Raw genomic sequence first — 24,411 nt, forward strand, 5'->3', positions numbered from 1 at the left:
ATTGTTTGTACAGTATAAATACGTTTTTGGAGTTTTGAAAAAGGCATGTTTTTCCAATGAACCATGGTTGATTGTGGTATATGGAAGCTTAAATGTACTTGCTTAACACCAAAACTAATGAGGCTTGTTCTCACGTGTCAAGCAAGTATGGTTATGCTTTCATTTACCATATCTGACTGCAACAGTTTTACAGTAATATTAATATTGAAGTCTTCTGAAGTGATTTTAATTAACTGAGATGTAGGATAATGTCAATTGTGTTTGTATGAAATGAGAGAGTGAATCCATACATAATGCAAGAGACAAGAAAATAGTTCTGCTTGAAGATCAGTAGTCTGATATACTGCCATGGATGACTTTGAAATGAATCAAATATAAATAACATGAAATACTAAATCACCAAGAAAACAGAAAAGAGCAGAAATTACAGTAAAAAAAAAAAAAAAACTTCTGTTTGACTAAACTTCTTCATATGTGTGCATGTAAGGTGGAGGAAATGTGCGCTAAAAGCAATTGCACTAGGTAATAAATTGACCCACCAAACACCTCTGAGGCTGTGAGACGATCTCACTTCTTTCACCGTTTGATGAAAGAGAGTAAGAGAGGGAAAGCGACAGAGAAAAAGAAAGAGAGGTGTACAGGGAGCACAGATGCCGGAGCTGCAGCACTGAATTGCAGAGGAGACGCTGTAGGGGAATGAAATGAAAAGCAAGAGGGAGAGAAAGCAGGGGGTGTAATTGTAGTTTAAATGTGTGTTTTAGTCAGAGATGGAGGTAATAGGTTATTATATGCCTCTGGGGACCCGTGTTAGAGCATCTGCAGATGCTCAGAGAAACCGTTCAGTCTCCCGCGTCTTCCCTCACCACCCGTGATGAGGCAAATACGAACGCGATGGGAGGCAGCTGTAAATACCTGCCCTAGCTTCCCGCCTCATGTTTAAAAAGTGCCTCTCTACCCCCCATACGTGGAATGAATATGCGAGCATCTGCGAGTAGCATGTCCATCACTCGTGGCTCCATCTCACAGAGAGAACAATCTTCCTCCCTGGAACAGAAATGGAGCTTTGTGTGTCTTAACAATGGTTATCATACATGCTGGGGAGCCACTTATTCAAATGACTGAACAATTATTTCTCAATTTGTTTGCAGATGAATGCTGAATGATGAGAGGATGGCGTGCTAAGCTAATGTGTTAGAGGAGGTTTCCACAATGACAGAGGAACTTGTCGATTAAGCCGCCAGGCCTTCTTAAATGATCTGCCATGTATGTATATATATATATATATATATATATATACATAATGCATGACCATATTCTGCATCCTTAATCCTACCCGATGCCTAAACTTAACAACTACCTTACCAACCATTACTAAACGGTAATTAGCAGTTTATTGAGGAAAAAGTCATAGTTAATAGTTAGTTAATAGTGAGAACTGGACCTTTATTCATTTACATGTTACATGCTAATTTACTTATTACTAACTTGCTGTTTGTTTTGTTACATTCATTAATTCATTCAGTCAGTCAGTCATTCATTTACAGTACCATAGCATCTTGTTTTGTCCAAAAACTGTGATTTATACACTGTGTATAAATATTCTTTTTATTTATTTATTTTTGTTAGAAACATCTTAATATGCAGAGACAACTATGAGTAAGACCAATAAAATGATCTCATTTTCATATATACAGTCTATTGAAAATGTATACATATATATGTAGTCCAATCTTGCTGAATGTAACCTAATGTCACATTATTCATTTATAATACTAATAGTTCTTCTCAGTTTCTATCTCTCTTTCTCTGTGGTAACACTTCATTAGGTTTAGTGGCCGCACTGCATGTGTCCTTCAGGTTATTAATGCAAATAAATAAGGCACAGTGGAACCTGCTGTAAGGGAACTCATTTGTCCTACCTGTCAAACTGATGGATCCAGTTTTGTACAATCATGCTTTTTTTTTAGTATCCTTCTAATTGCCCCCCCACCCCAAACTCTCTCTCTTTCTCTGTTCAGTCTGTCCTCTCAACAGCAGTAAGCCCCATGAAGCTCAGTTCGGTTGCTTCGCTCTGAGAACAGAGCGAGGGAGAGAGCGATGGACCCCCGGCTGAGAGGTCTCTTGCTCTAATAGCAGAATCGGATTAGAGAAAGTCCCCCAGCACGAGCGGTGAGCGACCGTGTGTGAAAGCTCTGGCTGTCATCAATATCACTGCAGCCACACGGAAAGATCCTTCAGCAAATCCAATTGCATGCCATGAATTCTGAGGTCCCAGTAGAAACTTCTCTCTTTTTTTCATTTTTTATTCCATTCCTCAGGAGAATATTCAGCAATCATGTCAATGCAATGTATCACACAGAGGCAATCACATAGTCCTCGAGTTCAGGACTGGAGGCAAAAGAATGCAACTTTAGTACTTGATCCTAATGCCGTACATTGACGGTATGCCAGTCAATCCAATAGGCCATCTCTCATATGTTGCTTCATTTGATTTTCTTACCGAAAGCAATATCTTCCATGTCTGGATTTACCTTTCCGTCACATAATTTAGCCCTGTATAAGTATTAAAGCGACTCCAGCTTTGGCTATAATGGAAGTTATTTGTTTTTATTTCTACACAAACATTATAACACAGCTTTAGAACAACACTGCTCGGCATGCCTGTTTTGTTTTTTTTTTGGAAAAGAATAGTCAAAATAATTAATACATAATATATAAATATTAATACATACATGGCTTCTTAGGATAGGACAATATTTGGCCAAGATACAACTATTTGAAAATCTAAATATTGAAAAAATCGCCTTCAGAGTTGTCCAAATGAAGTCCTTAGCAATGCATATTACTAATCAAAAATAAAGTTTTGATATATTTACGGTAGGAAATTTACAAAATATCTTCATGGAACATGATCTATAATTATATCCTAATGATTTTTTGCATAAAAGAAAAATCTATAATTTTTACCCATAGAATGTATTGTATTGCTATAAATATACCCGTACTACTTATGACTGGTTTTGTGCTTTGGATTTAAAAAGGGCTGTCAGTAACAAAAATTAAATTGTAATAATGTCATAATTAAATGTTTAATTAGTCTATAATATTTTTCTCTCTATTTTAAAGTTATTTTCCACTAACCCCAATGCATCCCCAGTTTTAAAACCCCTGCATTATGCCAGACAAGGCTGACCAATTTTCATGACCTAGCAAATACCAAAGAGGACCTTAGTGGGAACATCTCGACACAGGGGGCAGGAACAAGTTCCTGGTGTCTCCTGCTGATAACGTCCCTAAACTATAGCTTTCTTACGACCACTCTGTGATGCATTAGATTGGTTCAAGTCATTTCCAATGTATGGTACACTAAATTTAAAAAAAAAAAAGTTTGCTATGAAGTAACTGAAAGCACCACAGCTAACCTCATAAATATGACACAAGTGTCCTTATTATCTTGACCAAAACACATCATAGTAAATGGTCACAGCACAGTCTCAGCGAGTGGCTTGAAGTGTCCAGCTGCCCTTGGGAGGGTGAGACAGAAAAATTCATAGACAAACTCTGACCTAGAGAGCAGAGGAGGGGGGGAAGGAGGGCTGTGTTTTTTAGAAAGCTCAGAGGGAGAGGGTGGTCGGCATTACTATGTGATTGATTCCCTGGCTGTGTTTCCAGAGGGCTGGACTGATCCCGGGTCAGATGAAAATGTTCCAGCTTAAGATCACACCCTGGATATAGATGCATCTGAACCAGCCTCAGGCGTCCATTCCTTTAACAAGGGCACCGTAGCTTTACTGCCCTTGCAACAGTGTGTCTCTGCCATGAGAAGAAATGCAATACTTTATTCAACAATAACTTAGCACATCTATTGTGCGAAGAGAAATATGGCATGTCTTCACAGGTTTCATCTAAATTTGTGAAATGGTCAAATACAAATAATGAGTAATGCGCACAGTTAATGTATAAACAATTAATTTTCACATGCAACAGTTGCTACGCTTTTACTTTATGCAAACACCATATAGGGGAAACCGGGGCAAGTTGTCACATGCTGTATATAAGATTTCAGTCAAAGTCTAATTACATGTTCTCGAGCAGTAGTTTTGCATATAACTCTCTTAAGTTAGAACATTTTCTTTATTTTTATTCATTCTTTTATTTTATCATTTATATATTTATCTTAATTAATTATAGGTTACATTTTCCCACTGTGACAACTTACCCCGGTTCACTGAACAACAACAGAAACATTTACTAGAGTAAAAGTTTTGAAATCCAGTCTTGCATGGTCTCACCTATATGCCACTTTAATAAGAAAGTGTCTGCTAAAAACATGCAGCGTAAAGGAAATATAAGTGGAACTAAATGAGGCTCCTATAATGTATTTTGTCATGAGATGGATGTCTTAGGGTAAAAGCCTCTATTTATAAAAGAAAGAAAAAAAGAAACCTTTAAAATATATATATATGCAATGCAAATGTAAGTGGACCTAAATGGCTTCTATATTGTAATTTTATAGTGATATGGATGTCCTGATTAACATGGCAATATCTTAGATTACGCTGCACAGATGCTGTGTCATGTTATTGGATATTTGAAGCAATTAATTATAGCAGTTTCCGGGGATACTGCTTATTGAGCATTTTGCATCAGGCAGAAATTGAGTTTATTTGGGCTGAAATCAATTGAGCCCAGTAAACTGTAGTTAGGCTGCACAGAATTGAGCTGATTGAACAACATGAGCCGAGTTAGCTGCTAGAGTTAATGCGAACTGAGCTGAATTGACTGGAATCTGAACTGGGTTTGTGCTTCAGATGGAACAGAAAATATCTTCATCATGGATGCTATCTTTCGATTTAGCAAAAATGATAACAAATGTAAATGTCATTGTGATTAAAAATGAATAAAAAATGAAAGTCCCAGTTTGTTCTTTTTGAAAATCCTCCCAGGTTCCTGATAAATATCCATACATTGCATAAACAGATTAGTTTTCCTGGTGAAAATCTGGAATATATTAACTGTAATGCTATAAAAAAAGATTATTTTATGAGCATTTTCAGGATTTCACTTGTTGTAGCAAACACTAATCAGCTAAAGAAAGAATTCACCCAAAAATCTAACTTTTCTCACCCTTACAGTTTTGGAGAAATTGAAGAAGATGCTCACCAAAGGATCCTCTGCAGTGAATGGGTGCCGTCAGAATAAGAGCCCAAACAGCTGATACAATAATCCACACGACTCCAGTCCATCAATCAACATCTCGCAAAGTAAAAAGCTGCGCGTTTGTAAAAACTAATCCATCATTAAGGCATTTCAACTTTAAACCATTGCTTCAGGTAAAATTATCAGTCTATAATCCAGAAGAATGCTCCAGTCGTGTGGATTGTGAATTATTGTGATATTTTTATCAGCTGTTTGGACTCTCATTCTGACGGCACCCATTCACTGCAGATATCGATGAAGAAACAACCTCATATAAATCTTGGATGGCCTGAGGGTGAGTAAAGTTCCAGCAAACATTCATTTTTGGATGAACTATTCCTTTAATTTCTTTCAAATTCACTGCATCTCATCAGACATGTGATTGTGTCCAACAGAGGCCTGTCTGCCGATGCAAAGCCACTCAATGTGGCGTGAAGAGACATGCAGTCATTTAGGTAAAGGTCATTGCATCTGACAACATGACAACTGTTAGCAGGGGCCGGTGTTCTGTATTTATGAGCAGGCGTGTGTGCGTATGCATATGTGCGTGAGTGTGCGTGCACGAAAATCCATCTTTTCTGAAAGCGAAGATGTTTTGACTCCCTTTACATATTCCATTTGAATCCGAGCTAAACAAAAAATGGAACAGATTTAGTCAGGATAGGTTTTGTGTTGTTGGATAAAGGTTTTCGGCTTTCTCTTTCCATTTATACACCTATATCTCATGCTTAAATAAGCCCATCACTATGTGTACGGGGGGTGTCTCTCTGTGATAGAAGAGGAGCTTTTTATAAGCAGCGCTGGCTGTCTGGTGCAAAGTCGTATAAGGAATACTAATGACGGGTCTTTGTGTGGCAAAGGCTCTGACCTGGGGAGAGAATGAGCGTGCAAACATTGCAGATTTAATGGCAGTAATACAAAGACTGAAATAAATATGTCTGCTAAACTGCACCGGAGGGACTGCGCCAGGCATGTTGATGGTCCTTCAAAAAATATCTGCGGATAATTTTTGAATAACTTTTCCTAATCTCGTTCTCTCTTTGTATTAGTGCTGCGGTGAAAGTCTTAATCCCTTATGCCCAACAATGGACACTGAGGCTCGACTTTAATATGCAGCCGGGAGAGAATAAATTGCCCATTGGAATGAATCTATCTATCTCCCATTGACTCACTTTGGACATGTTACGACAAGGCAATCTGTTACGGAGATGAGTTTTGTGTTTCTCTAACACTGATGGTCTTTCAGACATCATATTCTCATATTAGAAAACCTGAGTGGCATATAAATCAGTTTCCTTTAGATCAAATGATCTCCAACAGGGGGGCGGGGCCCAGGACCCGGGACCCACTAGGGGGCCTCAGCAAACTTATTTAAAACAGAATGACTATTATTCGTACATTGAAATGATCTATACATTTATTACATTATAATGGACACATATACATTATAATGAACATAATTACAGTACCCAAAATGATAAAACAAGATATGAACTGCAACATATTAAAAAGGTAATTATTATTATTTTTTACCCTTAACTATTTAACGATTGTTTTTTATTGATAGCCTATATACAGTACTGGAAACTTTGGGAATCATAAGATAAACTGTTTAATTAATTGAACTACATCAACGCTGCTGCCACTGTTGATATATCTGATTTTATATTGGGGGCCCTTTGAGTCAAAAAGGTTGAGAACCACTAATTTTCATCACAGGAAGAACATCAGGCAAAACAAGTGGTTTCTCCATTTGCAAACAGGAAGGTAAATGGAAAAAGTTACACCATAGTAAGTGAGACGTTTTTGCTCGTTCGCTCACTGAAGACAATAGTTCAATTGCATCTCCGTTATGAACTTTGCAAGTAATCAGCAACAGAAATACCTAACACATCCTCTCAGGAACAAAGTCACAGCGTGATGCCTTCAGAAAAGTAAAGGTGTTAAACCAATACACACCTATGCTCATATTCACAAAGAGTGAAAATATGGATGCGCTAAGAATGCAAAATGTCAATTCCTTTGAGCGGAAGTGCAACAGTGCCATCTATCGGTCTGAAAAACAACAGCAGGCGCGTCTCTCGGTAGATCTGTCTCTAGTCTTACACACTTCAGCGAGTCACCTGTGCGAAATAAACAACACGCGAACGTCTCATTCTGTTGCAGTATTAGCGTATCTGGCAGGTAACTTGTTCTCCGATGATTGACATGCACCGATACGTCAAGCTCGGAAAGTGAGGTTAGAATGATGGATGTCTTCCGGCTCAAAATATCAACATTAACACCTTGGGGACGCTTCCAGCAGCCAACGGTCCAGGCCGTTTTGACTATTAATCACGTGGCTCGCGCTCACTCGATTTGCATGCAGTGTCACATTCTAATAGGCCCTTACCTGCTTTCCCCGGCTATGCATTATGAGCCGTGAAATCTATTCCACCGGCCTGCTTTTGAGCAGCCACACTCCGCAGGTGTGGCATTTGCATGGGAACTAGAAGAGGTCGGCAGAAAATGCAGTAATGATAATGCAGAGCAATGGGCTCTGACGTCTCCAAAGGTGCAGCCTGTTTAATTTCACCACCTTATTCCCGAAGACCTGCTGAATGCTGGGATGGGATTCTTGTGAAGAAAGTATGGAAGTAGAGATGCTGGCAGAAAATATGCAGATTTTAATCTGCATATTTGTATGCAGTGGGGTCCAAAAGTCTAAAACCACTTTTAGTTTTACATAAATAAAAACTATATATATATATATATATATACATATATATCAGTGCATGTCAATCATCGGAGAACAAGTTACCTGCCAGATATACAAATATTAAAAAATAAATAAAAAATCTTTATTTTACTTACAAATTCATCAAATATTTTTTACAGTGTATACAAAATGCAATATTTTTTTTTTTTTTTTTTTTTAACTAATCTCTTATGTTTTACAAGGCTGGATTTATATGATTAAAAATGCAGTAAAACAGTAATATTGTGAAATATTATTACAGTATAAAAATTTATAGAATTTTCAGCATCATACTCCAGTTTTCCCATGATCCTTCAGAAATCATTCTAATACACTGATCTGCTTACTCAAGAAACATTTCTTATCACATATGTTATTATATAATACATATTTGTGTGGAAACCATGACACATTTTTCAGGATAGAAAGTTTAAAAGAACATAATCTTTTTGGAACAGACTAACCAAACTTTGTACATTTATGCATTTTATGCATACTTGCACATTAGAAGTATTTTGCTGATTCCCCCAACTTCTGAATGCTCGTATATATATATATATATTATTCTTTCCTAATCAAATATGCTCAACTAAGCAAAATTTTCACTCAATTTATGACTGTTAATTTTTACAATTTTGTGTGATATTATATATTTTAGGCCCCATGCATACACACAAACACATACACTTAAACCTGGCAGAACAATTTAAGTTGTTATGCTTTAACACACACACACACAGAGAGACAGACACCAAGACATCTAGATGAGGAGTTTATTGCAAAGACTATATTGCAACAGGACAAAAAAAAAAAAAAGATTTACCCACCTTAAATTGCAGAGATATTGCTTTATAAGTTATTATTCAGTTGCTGCCCTCATATGGTAAGTCGGTTATCTGGAAAAGCAAGCAATTTTGAAAATACAAACTTCTCATATAAACACCTCAAAAAGACCATTTTCTCTTTCCTCTCAACTCGTGCTCAACACGCTCCGAGCGCAGAACCTCCCTTGTCTCCTCGCGCACTCTAACGCACTATGACAGTTGGAGATGAAATAGAAATTTTGCTATCAAACACCTACACAAAGGGGAGATGACCTTTGATCAGAAGTGCGTTTGATGTTTTGACATGAAATTTGCATCAGAGGGGCTGCAGCAGCAGCCGGCGCTTCGAGTGGTTAATGATTCCTCCTGTCAGAGAGACACAGAGGTCAAAATCCTTTTAGGAAATAAGCACACCTTTAATCCGGCTCCCTAGCTGATGCCGACCGGTCTGCACCGCTTATTACGAATGCTTGCTTTGTCTCACAGCAGTATTGCTTTGTATGAAAACCCAGGGAGTTGTTTTATTTATCGTGATGTGATTTTACTTTCAGACCACCCTTTGCCTGCGATAGGCATTTTACGGTTCATTTTAAACAAGATCTAAAGACCTTGTAGGTCGAGTAAAGTCATTGATTGATCTCTGAGAGAGAGAGTGGCTGTTTAATTATTCAAGTGAGCATGTAATTTTTTTTTTACACCTTTCGCCAGCCTAAGGTACACTTCACTTGCCATTCAGGTTCTCCCTTTGCGTCAGAGCAATATCTGCATCTCTGTCAATCCTAAAACCAAATTTTTCATTTGTTCTGATCTAGCCAGTGTTATTTTTGTCATGTTGATGTCCCATCGGGGTTAAGGACATGAATGCAGATGCTGTATGTAATGAATATGGGATATAATGCTTATGTTTTCTTTAAAAAAAAAAAAAAAAAGTGTGCAACTGCATTGAATAAGCCATATGAAATTGTTTAGCTGTCTATACTGAATAATTGTTAGTTTAAGGAGAAACAAACTAACCTAAGCAATAAGTTAGTAAGGAAAAGCAGGATGATGTAAATTACTGCAATCAATAAATAAATACAAACAACAGATAATCAGGTAATCAGGACCTTGAAGCAGAGGGGTCTTCTATCATCCTAATGCCATTTATTTTTGTGATATTGAAATATTGATTTGAATTATGTGAGAAAAAAGGCAAGAGTGATACAAAAGACATAAAACTAGCATGGTTATGCCAGTTAATAGTACAGTTTGGTATCACCACAGAATACCACAACTTAGTTGTGTTAAAAAAAAAAAAAATTACTAAAACAGTTATAGAAATATACGTTTACAATATACAAAACTGTTCAAAACGTTGTGGTAAGCTTTTTTGTTTTAGAAAAAAAGTCTCTTTTGCTCACCAAGGCTGCATTTATTTGATCAAAAATGCAGTAAAAATACTAAAATTGTGTAATATTATTGCAATTCAAAATAACTGTTTTCTATTATAATATATTTGAAAATGTAATTTATTCTTGTGATGCAAAGCTGAATTTTTTGCATCATTACTCCAGTCATGATCCCTCAGAAATCACTCTTATATGCTGATTTGATGCTCAAGAAACATTTCTTCTTATTATCATAGTTGAAAACTGCTTAATATTTTTGTGAAAACCAAAAACCTTTTCAGGGTTCTTTGATAAATAGAAAGTTCAAAAGAACAGCATTTATTTAAATTCAAAATGAGACTTGTTATAGCACTTGCATGTTGTTGCTCTTTTGTTGATTTTGATTGCTTCCGTTGTCCTCATTTGTAAGTCACTTTGGATAAAAGCATCTGCTAAATAATTAAATGTAAAAGTAAAATATTTGTAACACTATAAATGTCGTTACTGTCCTTTTTGAGTTTAGTGTGTTGTTCTTATTAAATAAAAGTATAAATTTCTCACTACCGACTACACTCTCAGAAATAAAGGTACAAAAGCTGTCACTGGGGCAGTACCTTTTCAAAAGGTACATGTTTGTACCTAAAGGGTCCATTTTGGTACCTTAAAGGTACATATTAGTACTTAAAGTGTACATATTTGAACCTAATAGGTACAAAAGTGTACCTTTTGAAAAGGTACCACCCCAGTGACAGCTTTTGTACCTTTATTTCTGAGAGTGTACAAACTTCTGAATGGTAGTGTATACGTTGCTTGCAATAAAGGGGTATTTTATCGCAAAAAAAAAAAAAAGATAATGTACATTATATTATCTTACAATCACAACACAAAAACAAGTTTCATTAATTTGTTAGTCACACTACCTGTCAGGTCAGGTAACATGAGTTTATGTTTCCACTGAAAGCACACTTTATTGGACATGTGCTATCATTTATACAAGATATATCTATGTATCTCAGCTGCGTGACGGGTAAAAAAAATCGGTTGAGGGGACAAAAGCAATACCGAGGTTAATAAAACAGTTCCATCATGTTTGCGGTTGTTGACATGAGGAAAGAATAACACGTTTTTCTCAAAGCGTTGGCCTGTCAGGTACTGTACATGTCAGACTGCCCTGTAATTCAATGTTGAAAAACAGTTTATATCCACACAAAATGACATTTACTCAGCTATGCATGGAATTGCGTAAATGTCAAAACACACTGGCAGAGCACAGAGAACCTGAAGAGTGTCACCAGAAAATACACCGCCTTGATTAAAGGGATAGTTCACCGGAAAATGAAAATTCAGTCCAGTGTTGTTTCAGACCTCATTGACTTTCATTATATGGAGAAACAGACCTTTTCTGTTCCACAGAAGAAAGTCATACATGTTTGGAACATCAAGATGGTGAGTAAATGATGGCACTATGAATTATCCCTTTAAGATGATGTTGATGGGAGTTTGAGAAGGACTCATTAATAAGACGTCTGTCATAGAGAACGGAAGAGGAGGGGAACCCTGAGTCTGATATCGGTTGATATCCAGCAGTGATTCAGACAAATGAGTCCTACACGCCTCAGTCGATGAGAAATGCCGAGTGAGTGTGCTTCTTCTGGGCCCTCCAAAGCATGACAAACATCTTAATCAGTCTCAGAGAGGAATAGATCCTTTGAAGAACAGACAAATATCAGACAGCAGTCAGACTGACGACATATGCTCGCGCTGTGACAGGAAATAATGCTGTAGAGCATCATTTCACAATGCATGTAATTATCCAGATAGATGCACTTAGAAGTTTACTGAGTTGAACTTACAGGGGAGAGATTTCGGGGTGCTCTGACCCCTAAAATAAGGTCTGAAAGCTGTACAAGACTTTATATCTTTTTATAAAAGATTTTTCTATCTTCAAAAATTGCTAGGAAGTAGGATTGTCAGTAATGCAAAACAATAAATATATAATTAAATTATATATTCCCAACCAGCCTTTTAAAAGCAATGAATACTTAAACAGTAATAATATTCAGGAAATTAAGTTATTGAATTAAACAACTTTTTTTTTTCTTTCTTTTTTTTTCATTTTGACATCCCTAAAGATATATTTTGTCAATCTTCTTTTCCTCTCAATTTTCCACTATATAGGGGAGCTGCATAATGACAAAATTATTTCAATTAAGTTATGTTAAACTTCTGGAATAACAAAAATAATTGTGTTTTTTAACATATATTTAATATATTGTATAATAGATTCTGATTCTAAAATATATACTATTAATATTACATTATATAATATTAATGACATTATCCCAGTTTCTATTAATAACATTTTTTTTTTTTTTAAAACAAGCCAGTTCATCGTGATTACAGCAGAAAGTACTGGAAGAAATATTACTGCTTTTGAATATTATGTTGGGTGGCCTTGTAGTCAAAAAGGTTGAGAAGTTCTGGTTTAGAAGACTGTAAGCCTGTAGTGTAAATAAAATCCTACAATATGAATAAATTTGCTTAAGTGATTTGAATACATGAAACTAAAAAGGCTTTTCTTAAAATGAATGAGGCTGGGGAAAAAAACACCAACCTGACGGAAACCACCGTGTTTGTATTTCAAACTCAAACTATGCATTCAAACTAAAGTGTTTAGAAAGAGAGTTATTCATAAAGATGCATGTAGTCCAATTTGTGCCACTGTAAATTAAACATTATTGCAGGGAGATAAAATGTTGATTATCATCTAATCCTCCTTTCCATATGGACAAATAGCTCTGCTGCCAGTGCAACGGCCTAAACAGATGTTACACACACACCCAGCACAGCAGCCTGTTGCCACAGTAACAACACCTGGTTCTACGGCAATAACCTCATCACTATGTGACAAACGCATTGCGTAGCTTAATAAAGCTTTATTTTTTAAGCATTGTGCGCTGTGGGCTTGCATTCTGCAACACACATAGCATTACACAATTACACTAGAGACCAATAGCGAGGGTGTTCTTGGCTATCTGTGTTGATTTAGACGAGATCACTTGTATTAAGTAGTTTGTTTGCAACTTTGGTACAAGTGTCTGCCTCAGATTAATAAAGCTTGTTAAAGTGCTGTCAAATAGTCATTCGTGCCGTCTCAAGTGGCCACTTTCGCTGTAGTGAAGGACATAACTGTGACGTTACCATATTCAAAGTGCTTATTCCTTTGACAGCTTACAGCTAGAAGAATCACACTGTAAATCCAATGAAAAGAACTTTTAATTGCACTCAGATGAAACGAAAACATAATATAAGTTACTACTTCACAGTATGGTAAACAGAGAGATAAATCATGGAACACTAATGCCATCTGCTGGATGCTTACATTCTGTTTTTGGTGCAATTTCACCTGATGTTTCTCCATAAATGAAAATCCTGTCTTCATTTACTCACCATAATGTTTTCAAGACCAGTATGATTTCCTTTCATCTGTGGAACAGAAAAAGTTGAATAAAGTTGTTGTTTTTGTTTTCTTTGCACACAAAAAGTATTCTTGTAACTTCATAAAATTAAGGTTGAACCACTGATGTCACATGGACTATTTTAATGCAAGGACAGTGTCCTTACTACCTTTCTGGGCCTTGAACTTGTCAGTTGCATTGCTGTCTACGCAGTGTCAAAAAGCTCTTGATTTCATCAAAATTATCTTAATTTGTGTTCTGAAGATGAACGAAGGTCTTATGGGTTCAGAACCACATGAGGGTGAGCAATTAATGACAGAACTTTCATTTTTGGGTGAACTATCCCTTTAAGCAAATAATGACTAAATTCATTAAATATGGTAAATCAAGATGTTCAGCAACAGCTTTACTGCATTCAAATTTCTTATGTTTTTGTTTGTTTTGTGTACATACATTTCTGTTCAATATATATATATTTAAGAAAATAATACTTTTTTCAGCAAGGATGCATTCAATTGATCTAATGTGACAGTAAAAGACATTTAAAAAGAAGTACATTTCAAATCAATGCTTTTCTTTTGAATTTTATGTTCATAAAATATTATGATTTCTGAAGTATCATGTGACACTGAAGACTGGCGTTATGTCTGCTAAAAATACAGCTTTTCCATAACTTTTTAAAATATATTAAAATAGAAATCACTTATTTTAAATTGCAATAATATTTCATAATATTACTGTTTACTGTATTTTTGTTCAAATCAACAAGAGTTCTTTCAAAAAAAATCTTACTTTTGAACAGTAGTGCATATCTGTTCTCCAAATTGTTCACAGAGTTTGGCCAGTTCTTTAAAGGTTGCAGTTGTTTGGCAAGTCTTTGCGTACATATGGATGTAGTCAGTTACCATTATCGATAGACACAAAAAGATAAGTGCTTTGGTATGTTAAAGGATTTTGAGTGCGTGTGTGAGCATTCTGAGGCACCACCCTGCGGCTGTGATTCTGTTAGACCAACTTTCACATTTCAGCAGCTGAGAACTCAAGTGAAGGGCGAGAGAACGTCAAGGCAATTGATTTCCCTTCAAAACAAGCCATTTCTAACTCCAGTCCGACTTCAGGAAGTAAACAAATCATTACAAACACCATAAATGTGTGACTTTAAAACATATGGAATCATATAACATTTCAGCTACAAATCAGGACGTGAATGGAGTGATTGTAGTGCATGTCAACATAACTCTTGTCCACCAGGGGGCAAACTCTCTCTACACGTTTGTCAATCAGGCTTCTCATTTGAATCTCATCTACATGTGGCTAAACTTTCAGCCCCTCTAAAAGCTTGTTTTCCATATGTCCGTACAAACCTCTGCAGGAAGAATAATTACTTGTAAGAAGTAGCATGTATAATCTAGTCAAAAGTCAATTGGCTTTTCTGTCTACTTCCTCTTCTGGTGTTTTTGCCAGGTCAGAGGAACCTGAGAAAAATGAGTGTTTGGCAACACATTTGGGACAAGTGTCTTCAGTCCGAAATCCAAAAACTGTCCTGGCCACTGTCTAAATTTGAAAGTAATAGTTTTTGCAGAAAGGAATAAATTATCAGGAAGAAATATCTTAAGTTTGGCTCTACATATTTGAAGACCAAAGCTATTTTGGCACCAATGTTTCATTTTTAATCTGGATTACATTTTGTTCTAAGATTGTAATTGAATAACAACTTAAATTTAAGACATTTCAGGATTAAATTGTAAACTAAATGTTTCAAGTTTGGTTGAAAACAGCCATTTTGGTACCTATTTGCTTTTTTTATATGGTTTCGTAAATTTTAGACATTTCTCGCGTAACGTTGACTTCACAAACACTACGGACATCTTCTGTGGTGCTTCTATGATTTGTTTTGGAATTACTATTAACTGCCATTGTATGGAAAAGAGCTACATGAACTTTGTTCAAAATATCTCCTTTTGTGTTTCACATGGTTTGGGATGACTTGAGGGTGAGTAAATGATGACAGATTTTCCCCCTTACATTTGTTTCTCATTAATGTCTTTCTGGGTTGGATCTGAATCAACTACATAGCATGTCGCTTAAAAGCTCAGCTGGACTCTTCAAGGATATTAAAGTCAAATTCCACACAATAGTTGCCAAATGTACAGAAGTAGCCACTCAATAACTCGTCCTGACATGTGTGTTCTTGGTGTAAATGTAGATGTTGTTACGTGGCATGTGACGTCTATCATGTATCCGAAAAATATGTGGTAGAAAGTTCCAAGTACAGTTAGTGGCTCGGTCCAGACTCCCCACAAACAGTTCCTTAACCATAAACATGCCTCTAACCTCAAATCCAGTTATTTGTGAAGGCGATGAAATGACGGAGACTGGACTGTGGTGGAAGGCATGCTGTGTGGTTACAGTCAGCGGGGCGTTCATGGTCAAAAGCATGACAAGTGAAAGCCAAATGCAATTTATTGCTTGAGTCACCTTCCTGAGTATGTTCCTCTCATTACTGATCTGAGGCTTTTAAGTATTTTCAGCCCTCAGGCAGAGAATGTTTATGGACATCACAGTAAATATAATGAGTTATTATAAAATCAGTAGCCGGTTCAATGAAATATAACAGATTTGACGATAAAAAGGAAGGACTTGATAAATAAATTAAATAAATTAAATTTAAAAACATGGTTTGTATTCATTTAGATTCCATATTTTTGTTAATGATTTTATAAATATCATGTGGTGTAACTTTCAGCTAAAAAAGAATACCTTCTTTTCACATCAAGTACATGTTAGTGCATATATTTTCAATAAGAATATTTAAAGAGTTTGTAAAAAATAAAATTTTAATTATACTTTTTGGGGTATGGCTTTTTTTACAACCAAATCTAACCTTGCCTTGTCATAAAAATGTCAAATTATCTATTATTTCAAGATATCATTTATATTAGTAATAATAAAAATACTACTTCATATCAAATAAAAATAGTCGATTCGTAATTACATTTTTCAAAGAAATAAAAGATGATGTTAAACTTAATTTTCTATTTCTATTCAAAAATTTCATAAATTTTTTTTTTTTTCTTCATTACGATATCAGGACAGCTGTATCACCCTGACATTCAATATATAAATGAAATTAAAAACTTGCTAATCCTAGATGAGGTATTACTGCATGTATGAATTGCATTTTTAATGCATTTTGAATAAATGAATAAATCCGGACAAAAAAGTATGCATCATGTCATCGACCCAGCCATATGCTGACCACTGGTTATATGTGTTCAAATCTACATCCATCATGTGCAGGTGTTTTTAAAGGGCATGCTGCAGCCTCAAAGCTATTTAAGCAGAGTGTGTGCGCACTTGGGTATGTGTGTTTTATATTATACGCTCTCATATTTCCATGCTATGTGCTGATGCAGCACAAGAGCTAACTGCCGCACCTGTGAGAAGACCAGATGCTGATGCTCTAATATCTCTCACACACACATCCATTCATTTTTTTTAATGGCAGTTACAGTAAGTCTGTATGCAAATGCTGTTATTCAAATAATAATGCATACACACACACATACACACACATACACATCATTCATTTTTCATATATTACAAATCATGCATCTAAAATTCACATCAGTTCCTAACTATCTAACTCGTTTTCCAAGTTTGCTCATTTCTGCAGGCGTCCATATCTAATGACCGTCTGGACACAGCTGCACATTTTCCAAAACTCTCCCAAGTTCTGAATCTTGGAATGCTTTGAGTGTGACCTGTTTGCTCATATTCCAGACAAGTGTAATTCCCAACAGAGGGTGTTGGAGAGAGCTGATTGCCAGAACACATCACAGGAATTTGTGGTTGAATGAATTCAAGTTCTTTGTTTTTCCATCAATTACATGGTAAATGATGATGATGATGACAATAAGAGGTTTCTTACTGTAGCCATGTAGCCCAATGGTGTTATCAGTGTAGGCACGGGAGAGCTTTATAACAATGTTTAGAAAAGTCAAAAGAGAAACTTAGTCCTCTGTTTGATGTATTTGAAAGTTTTGGCACCATCATTATTGATGATAAAAACAACTTTGCCAAAACTTAATTTAAGGTAAACAGTTACTCCAAAAAAACCTGCAAACTGAGAAATGAAGTGTCTCTTATCAGCCCAGCTAGGGGGAAAAAATGGTAAAGCTTTGGTTTAAAAGTGCACACAAAGAAAAATTACACACAATTAAAGTCTACTTTATCCATAAAATAAATAAACTTTAGCATAAACTTATTATTTATTAATTTGTTTTTCTTTATGCATCATAATGTTGCTTTGTTTTAATTTGTTTAAAATCTTAAAACTTTGTTTATTTCCAGATTTACAGTGCAAAAAATTAAATAAGTTTTTATTACTTTTGCATGATGGTATTTCTTTGTTTTAATTTCTTTAAAATGTTAATTTTATTTGTTTACAGTTTTATAGTAAAAAAAAAAAAAAAAAGCTAAATTAAAAACATCATAAAGATTCATTTTAATTTGTCTAAAACTTTTCTTTTGTGCAGGTTTAAATTCTATTTTTAAGTTCTGCGGTATCGGATTTTTGGCCCATTGTGCTAAATTTCACATTACTATATGGCTATATCACATTACATCTTGCTTCATATTAATCTTTCTAAATTATTCATGTATAAATAGCTATAGATATGTGAACAGTTCCCTAATCAGTTTTTAATTTATTAATTTATTTGTTTTTTAACACATTTTATTTTAACACACAACATTTACTTCATTGAACTAATTGAATATGGGCCCAGTCAATGCGATCTTGTGCTTGTGGGTATGTATTCAACCAGGCTTAATGGACACATTGACTGCTTGTCTTGGATACAGTGGGAAGAGGGTGACACTTCAGGAGAACATCTTCATCCCATCAGGCACAGACAAGCCTCTACTATCTCTCACTCGCTCTCCTCTCTCCCGCTGTTCCTCCTTCCAGCGCGACCCATAATTGTCTCTTTGTGCCGCGTGTGAACTCTTCTGTTTCACTCTGCTTCCCAGACCACAGCAAGCCACCAAACAGATGGAGTCTGTGTTTATGTTTACGTGGGACATGCATCACTTCACAAGACATCGCCACGCCGGTTAGCCAGCTTCATTTTAAACCCATTCACAGAAACCTCACAATCTCTCAAAGAGAACAAGCGTCAAAAGCTTAAGAAAGAAAACTGCCATTGCATCACAGAACAGTTTGCGTGTTTAAATCGTGTCAATGTTTCAAAGCAGCTGTACTGCACTGTGCTGGATTCAAAAGAGGGGTGTTGAACTATACAGCCATTGATAATGACAGAGATATTTAAAAAATATATATATATATATATATATATATATATATATATATCAATATCAATATCATGTTACACACATCAAAATATCGTAAATTATTTGGTTGACACTCCAGCACAGTAGGTGGCAGTATTGCACCTGAGGGGCCATTTACACTACACCGTTTTCAGTTTTTAACTTTTTTTGGTTTTGGCAATAATGGCATTTAGGGGGCCTGAAAATGGATTTCAAAGTGCAGGTTTTTGATAACGATACTGTAGTTATCGTCTCAGTGTAAACTACGAAAACGCGGAATTGTGAAAAATGTGCAGTCATGCGCATACATATTACGTATTCGGTCTATAGGTATATGCACATGCACATAGTGTTTCTTTCCAAAGTTGTATCGCCAACTACTGGCCTGGCATGTACAGTATAATACAGCGCTTTTAGTAGTTTTACGCGGATCCATGACAAAGGAAAAACTTTTCCGTTTTTAGTACAATTGTTGTTGTGTAAATTTGCCCTTAGTCACCAGTCACCACCAGTCATAAAAAAAGAAAAATTAAGAATAAGCAGAAGACAATGCAGCGTGCCGCTGCAACTGGAACACAAAAGCATCAGTGGAGATGACCAATTAAAACAAGGCCCAAAAACAGTTTTAAAAATTTAGAATCTTTATTTAAACAGTTTTAATAACAATAGATTTTTTTATTTCCTCTCTTTTGTAAATGGAACTTTGATCTAGTTTTTGAATTACAGTATATTGGCTATCATATTGTATTTCTAAGGGTTCTTGTCTGAAAACAAGTGAACTTTAATTGTAAATAAGTCTTAAATAAATCATAAAATAAATGAAAAGTAATAGACCATTGTTATATTATTTATATTCATATTTGAAAACAGGACACCATATGCAGTAAGCCATAATGTTGCCATGTGACAAGAAAACCATAAAACTGAAAATGATATCAGAGAGTGGACCCTTACAGACCCTCCTGACTGTGTGTCAAGGCCAGTCTGCTAAAAAAATATCAGATAATTTGACCTTTTTATGACATGGCAAAGTAAGTTGAGGTAAACGTGGAAAACGGTATGAACCCAGAAAACGTTTTGTATGCAGTTTGTAAAAATATTTTTAACTGAAACTTTTTGGAAATTATTAATAAGATGAAATAAAATGAAAAACATTATAAGAAATAAATAATATAATATTGTAAGTTCTCTCTTCTGTCAGTCTAACTTGGAATAAAATATGTGGCTAGTTACATAAAAAATAGCTACAACTGTATGTTAATACTGCCTTAAGAACTATACTGACCAACTAGCAGATAGCCAAGGGGTAATGGCTTTTCAGACTCAAATTAGACCAAGCTACTAACTAACTGAAATATAAATAAATGTACAACTTTATGCAACTGGCCACTGGTCTTAATGACTTAAATACATTACTGTGGTGAGCAGCATATATATGTTCTGGGGCATACAGTAAAAAAAAAATACCATGGCGGTGCTTAATGGTATATTTTATTGCAAAACCACATCAAGTCTTATTATTAAATGGTAGCATAAGCTAAAAAGTAGTCTATATTTTTGTTAAAACAAGCAGGATGTTGAATATGCAATGACAGGATGACACGAGTTCACACTTAGATTCATTAGTGAAGCTCATTCTCACTGTGCGTGATTCATTCGGCTGCAGCGTTATGCTGGAATGCACATGTGCTGCCTGGTAACTAACAGGTGCGCTGCAGTGGCATGGTGTCGTGAGAACGCACATGCTGTCAGGACCTGCTTAGCCAGGTGCAGTCTGCAGACAGGTCCAGCTGTACAGAGTCCATGCGCTAAACCAACCAGAACCAACCGGAAACCTCTATAAAGGGCAGGGGTCAGGATCAACCGGACCACATGGGTTGAAACCAGCTGTGCGAAGCCATAAATCAGGGCTTAAGTGAGAAGAGTCAATGTAATATTAATGTAAAACATCTTAGTAAGACAACTATTATTGTTGTTTTATGGACACGCTTGGAATAGCGACTACTATTAAGTACACATAGCATTCTAAGCTAAGTGTTGGTACTGCGAAGAGCTGAGTTCAGTTTCACATGAAAGTGGTTTGTCTGCAGCTTTAAAGCCCTTAACAGTCCAGATCATTCCGTTGTCAAACATGGAGATCTGAATGAAGGAGAAAATGAGAAAGATGGGCCACAGCTGCTGCGATTCTGTGTTCTCAAACTTTCCATGCTAAGCAAACGTCTTTGCTAATTTAGAGATTTGGACAAAGAAATTTGGTGTGACATTTCACTGCAGACTGAGAGCAGGACGGACAGCTGTTGTTCCCAGTCACAGCATTCCAGCTTGTGAGATTCCCTCTCTTTCTATATGTTGCAAACCTGTCCCCAAACTGCTAAATGCCACATTAAGCCTCAAAACTAAACTGAAAAGGGACAGTCTGACGCACACAGCTGTGTGATATATTGAAGGAGAGACAACTCTAGACCAGAGAGTTTTGGAAAATCACTCATTCATTTTGATAAAGATGTTGGCTGAGATTTTCAAAACAATATCTCACATTGGATAAGCACCATTCTCTCCCACCTTTATTTACAGACAGATTAATGTGTATACTTTTGTCATAGTGAAAGGAAAAGTGCACCCAAAAATGAAACTGTCATCATTCACTTAATAAATAAAGTATGAAAAAAAATCTGATATTTTAAGAGACTTAATGATCTTTTTAGTTTGTTTTTTTCTGTGTTTCTGCATGTTGAGTATTCAAACATTATAAGCAGTGAGTGTTGTTTGTGATGTTTTTGTTTTTTCCCTAAAAAAATAAATAAAATAAAAATAAAACAAGATTATGCAAGGTTTTCGTTTCTTTTAATGAGACTTTTTATTAAGATTGGTCGTATCACCTTTTGACTTTATGCACCCCCAAAAAATCTAATTATGATAGACGTAAAATGTACTTGCAATAGATTTTTGAACTAATTAAAAGTTCAAAGCAACAGTTCTTTTAGCAACACCAGTTCCAATAGAAAAACACACAAAATGTGCCAAACAGAGGGTTTCCAGGACTGGAATTGAGAACCATTGCACTACACAGCTTTTAAAATCTGAAACAAATCTAAAAACTGATTTTAAAACAACAGGCATCATATTCTTGCCAATGTTATAAATGCTTACAGAAAGAAACTAAGAGTCATACACTAAACAAATGATGATCACCCACTACCAGACTTCCAAGTCATTCTGAACACAATAAACTCATACAAGAAACACAACTCTCGTTGCTAGAAGATGAATGACAAATGAAAACAAAAATTAAAAATAGGCCCCAAAATCAAACTTGTCTGAGATCCTCGGGGATTTCATAAGCTTGAAATCTGAGTCTGTGCCCATTATACATTACATGATTTTCTGTAAAATCTATCAACTGCCCAAAATTTGCAGACTGGCTCTGATTATCGGGAACTATCATCAATTCCTCCAGAATGAAAATCTTGGATATATATAGGGCTAAATATACACATGTAGGACTATCTGTCACTGCCTTATTTTCGTACAAATTAAGTATGGCGTAGATCCATTGCATTTATTAATCCTATTCGGACTAGCCGACGGACTAGTTTTATGGAGAACATTAGAGAAATTTGTGTTTTACATACATACTTTGCGATTTTAATCTCATTTGTATCTGCCAGAACCATGTTTTCCTCACACATCCTCAAAAATTCCAGAGCAAACTCTGACAAATCTATAATAAAATTAATCAAGGAGAACCAAGTTGCAGAAACTTCTAAGACCCTTTTAATATCAGTGTCATATACATGTCTAAATATCTCCACTCAGTTATTGACCACGGGCCTATTCTGTTAACTCAAAGGGCCAGATTTACTGAACAATGTAAATTAGCATGAGACTGTAATCCCATAAAGCTTCAGATGAGTGTGGAAAGTTCTGCAAGTGATCTACTGAAAATACACAAATGTAAGAATACAGGCACAATGAGCACATTTCCATAATCTCATGTGCAATCTACAGAGAGCAGCGCAAATTAGCATAGCGTCGCAAACAAGCAAAGCCGAACGTGCATAATCATGTGCAGGTAATTTACTAACAACACAAGTGTTCAATAATGCTACAAATACTAGTAAACTTTAGTAAATCATTCTTGCATGGTTCATTTAAATACTCTTTTCCCATAAATTCAGCATCTGAAAGAGAACCTCCCACAAATGCATATGCAGTAAGGTCAGCCGCAAAAATAACTGTCCATACTTTTTCATCGCAGCATGACTTTATTAAATCCTGACAGTTTTTAACAGCAAAAGAGGCTTTGCGCTGGCCCAAAGTTTCAATAAATATAAATTATATAAAAATGACTTTGATAAAAACATACAGTCATGGCCAAAAATATCGGCACCCTTGGTAAATATGATCAAAGAAGGCTGTGAAAATTAATCTGCATTGTTAATCCTTTTGATCTTTTATTTTTTTTTAAATCACAAAATCTAATCTTTAATTGGATAATAAGAATTTAAAATGGGAGAAAAATCATTATGAAATAAATGTTTTTCTCAAATACACGTTGGACACAATTATTGGCACCCCTAGAAATTCTTATGAGTAAAATATCTCTGAAGGATATTCCCATTCATATTCACAATTTTGAGCACTCCAGGGTGATTATGAACATGAAATTATCCAGCCATGGCTTCCTGTTTCACAGAAATATAAATAAAAAACAAAACAAAGAAAACAAAGCCCTATTCCCTTAATCATCCATCACAATGAGAAAAATCAAAGAATATATTTCTGATATGCAGCAATAGATAATTGAGCTTCACAAATTAGTGAAGTGGCTTTAAGAAAAGAGCTAGAGAAATGACAATTCCCATTTACACCATCAGGACAATAATGAAGAATTTCCAATCAACAGAAAATGTTACGAAACTGCCTGGAAGAGGACTTGTGTCTATATTGTCCTAATGCACGGTGAGAAGGAGAGTTTGAGTGGCTAAAGACTCTCCAAGGACCACAGCTGGAGAACTGCAGAAAATAGTTGAGTCTCGGGGTCAGAAAACCTTTAAAAGAAATTGTCAAACAGCACCTCCATCACCACATGTTGTTTGGGAGGGTTTCAAGAAAAATTCTCCTAGCTCATCCAAAAACAAACTCCAGGATATTCAGTTGTCAGACACGACTGGAACTTCAAATGAGACTGGCTTCTATGGTCAGATGAAACTAAAAAATTTGCTTTTCAGCAGCAAACACTCAAGATGGGTTTGGTGAACACATGGATAAAAAGTACCCCATGTGTACAATGAAATATACTACTGTATTTTTGATGGTGTGGGCCTATATTTCTGCTGGAGGTCCTGGACATCTTGTTTAGACACATGGCATCATGGATTCTATCAAATACCAACAGATAAAAAATCAATAAGTGACTGACTCTGTTAGAAATCTTATAATGGGCCATGTTTGGATCTTCCAACCGTACAATAATCCAAACACAAACCTCA

This window comes from Onychostoma macrolepis, chromosome 11, assembly GCF_012432095.1.
Source record: "Onychostoma macrolepis isolate SWU-2019 chromosome 11, ASM1243209v1, whole genome shotgun sequence".
Taxonomy (NCBI): Eukaryota; Metazoa; Chordata; class Actinopteri; order Cypriniformes; family Cyprinidae; genus Onychostoma; species Onychostoma macrolepis.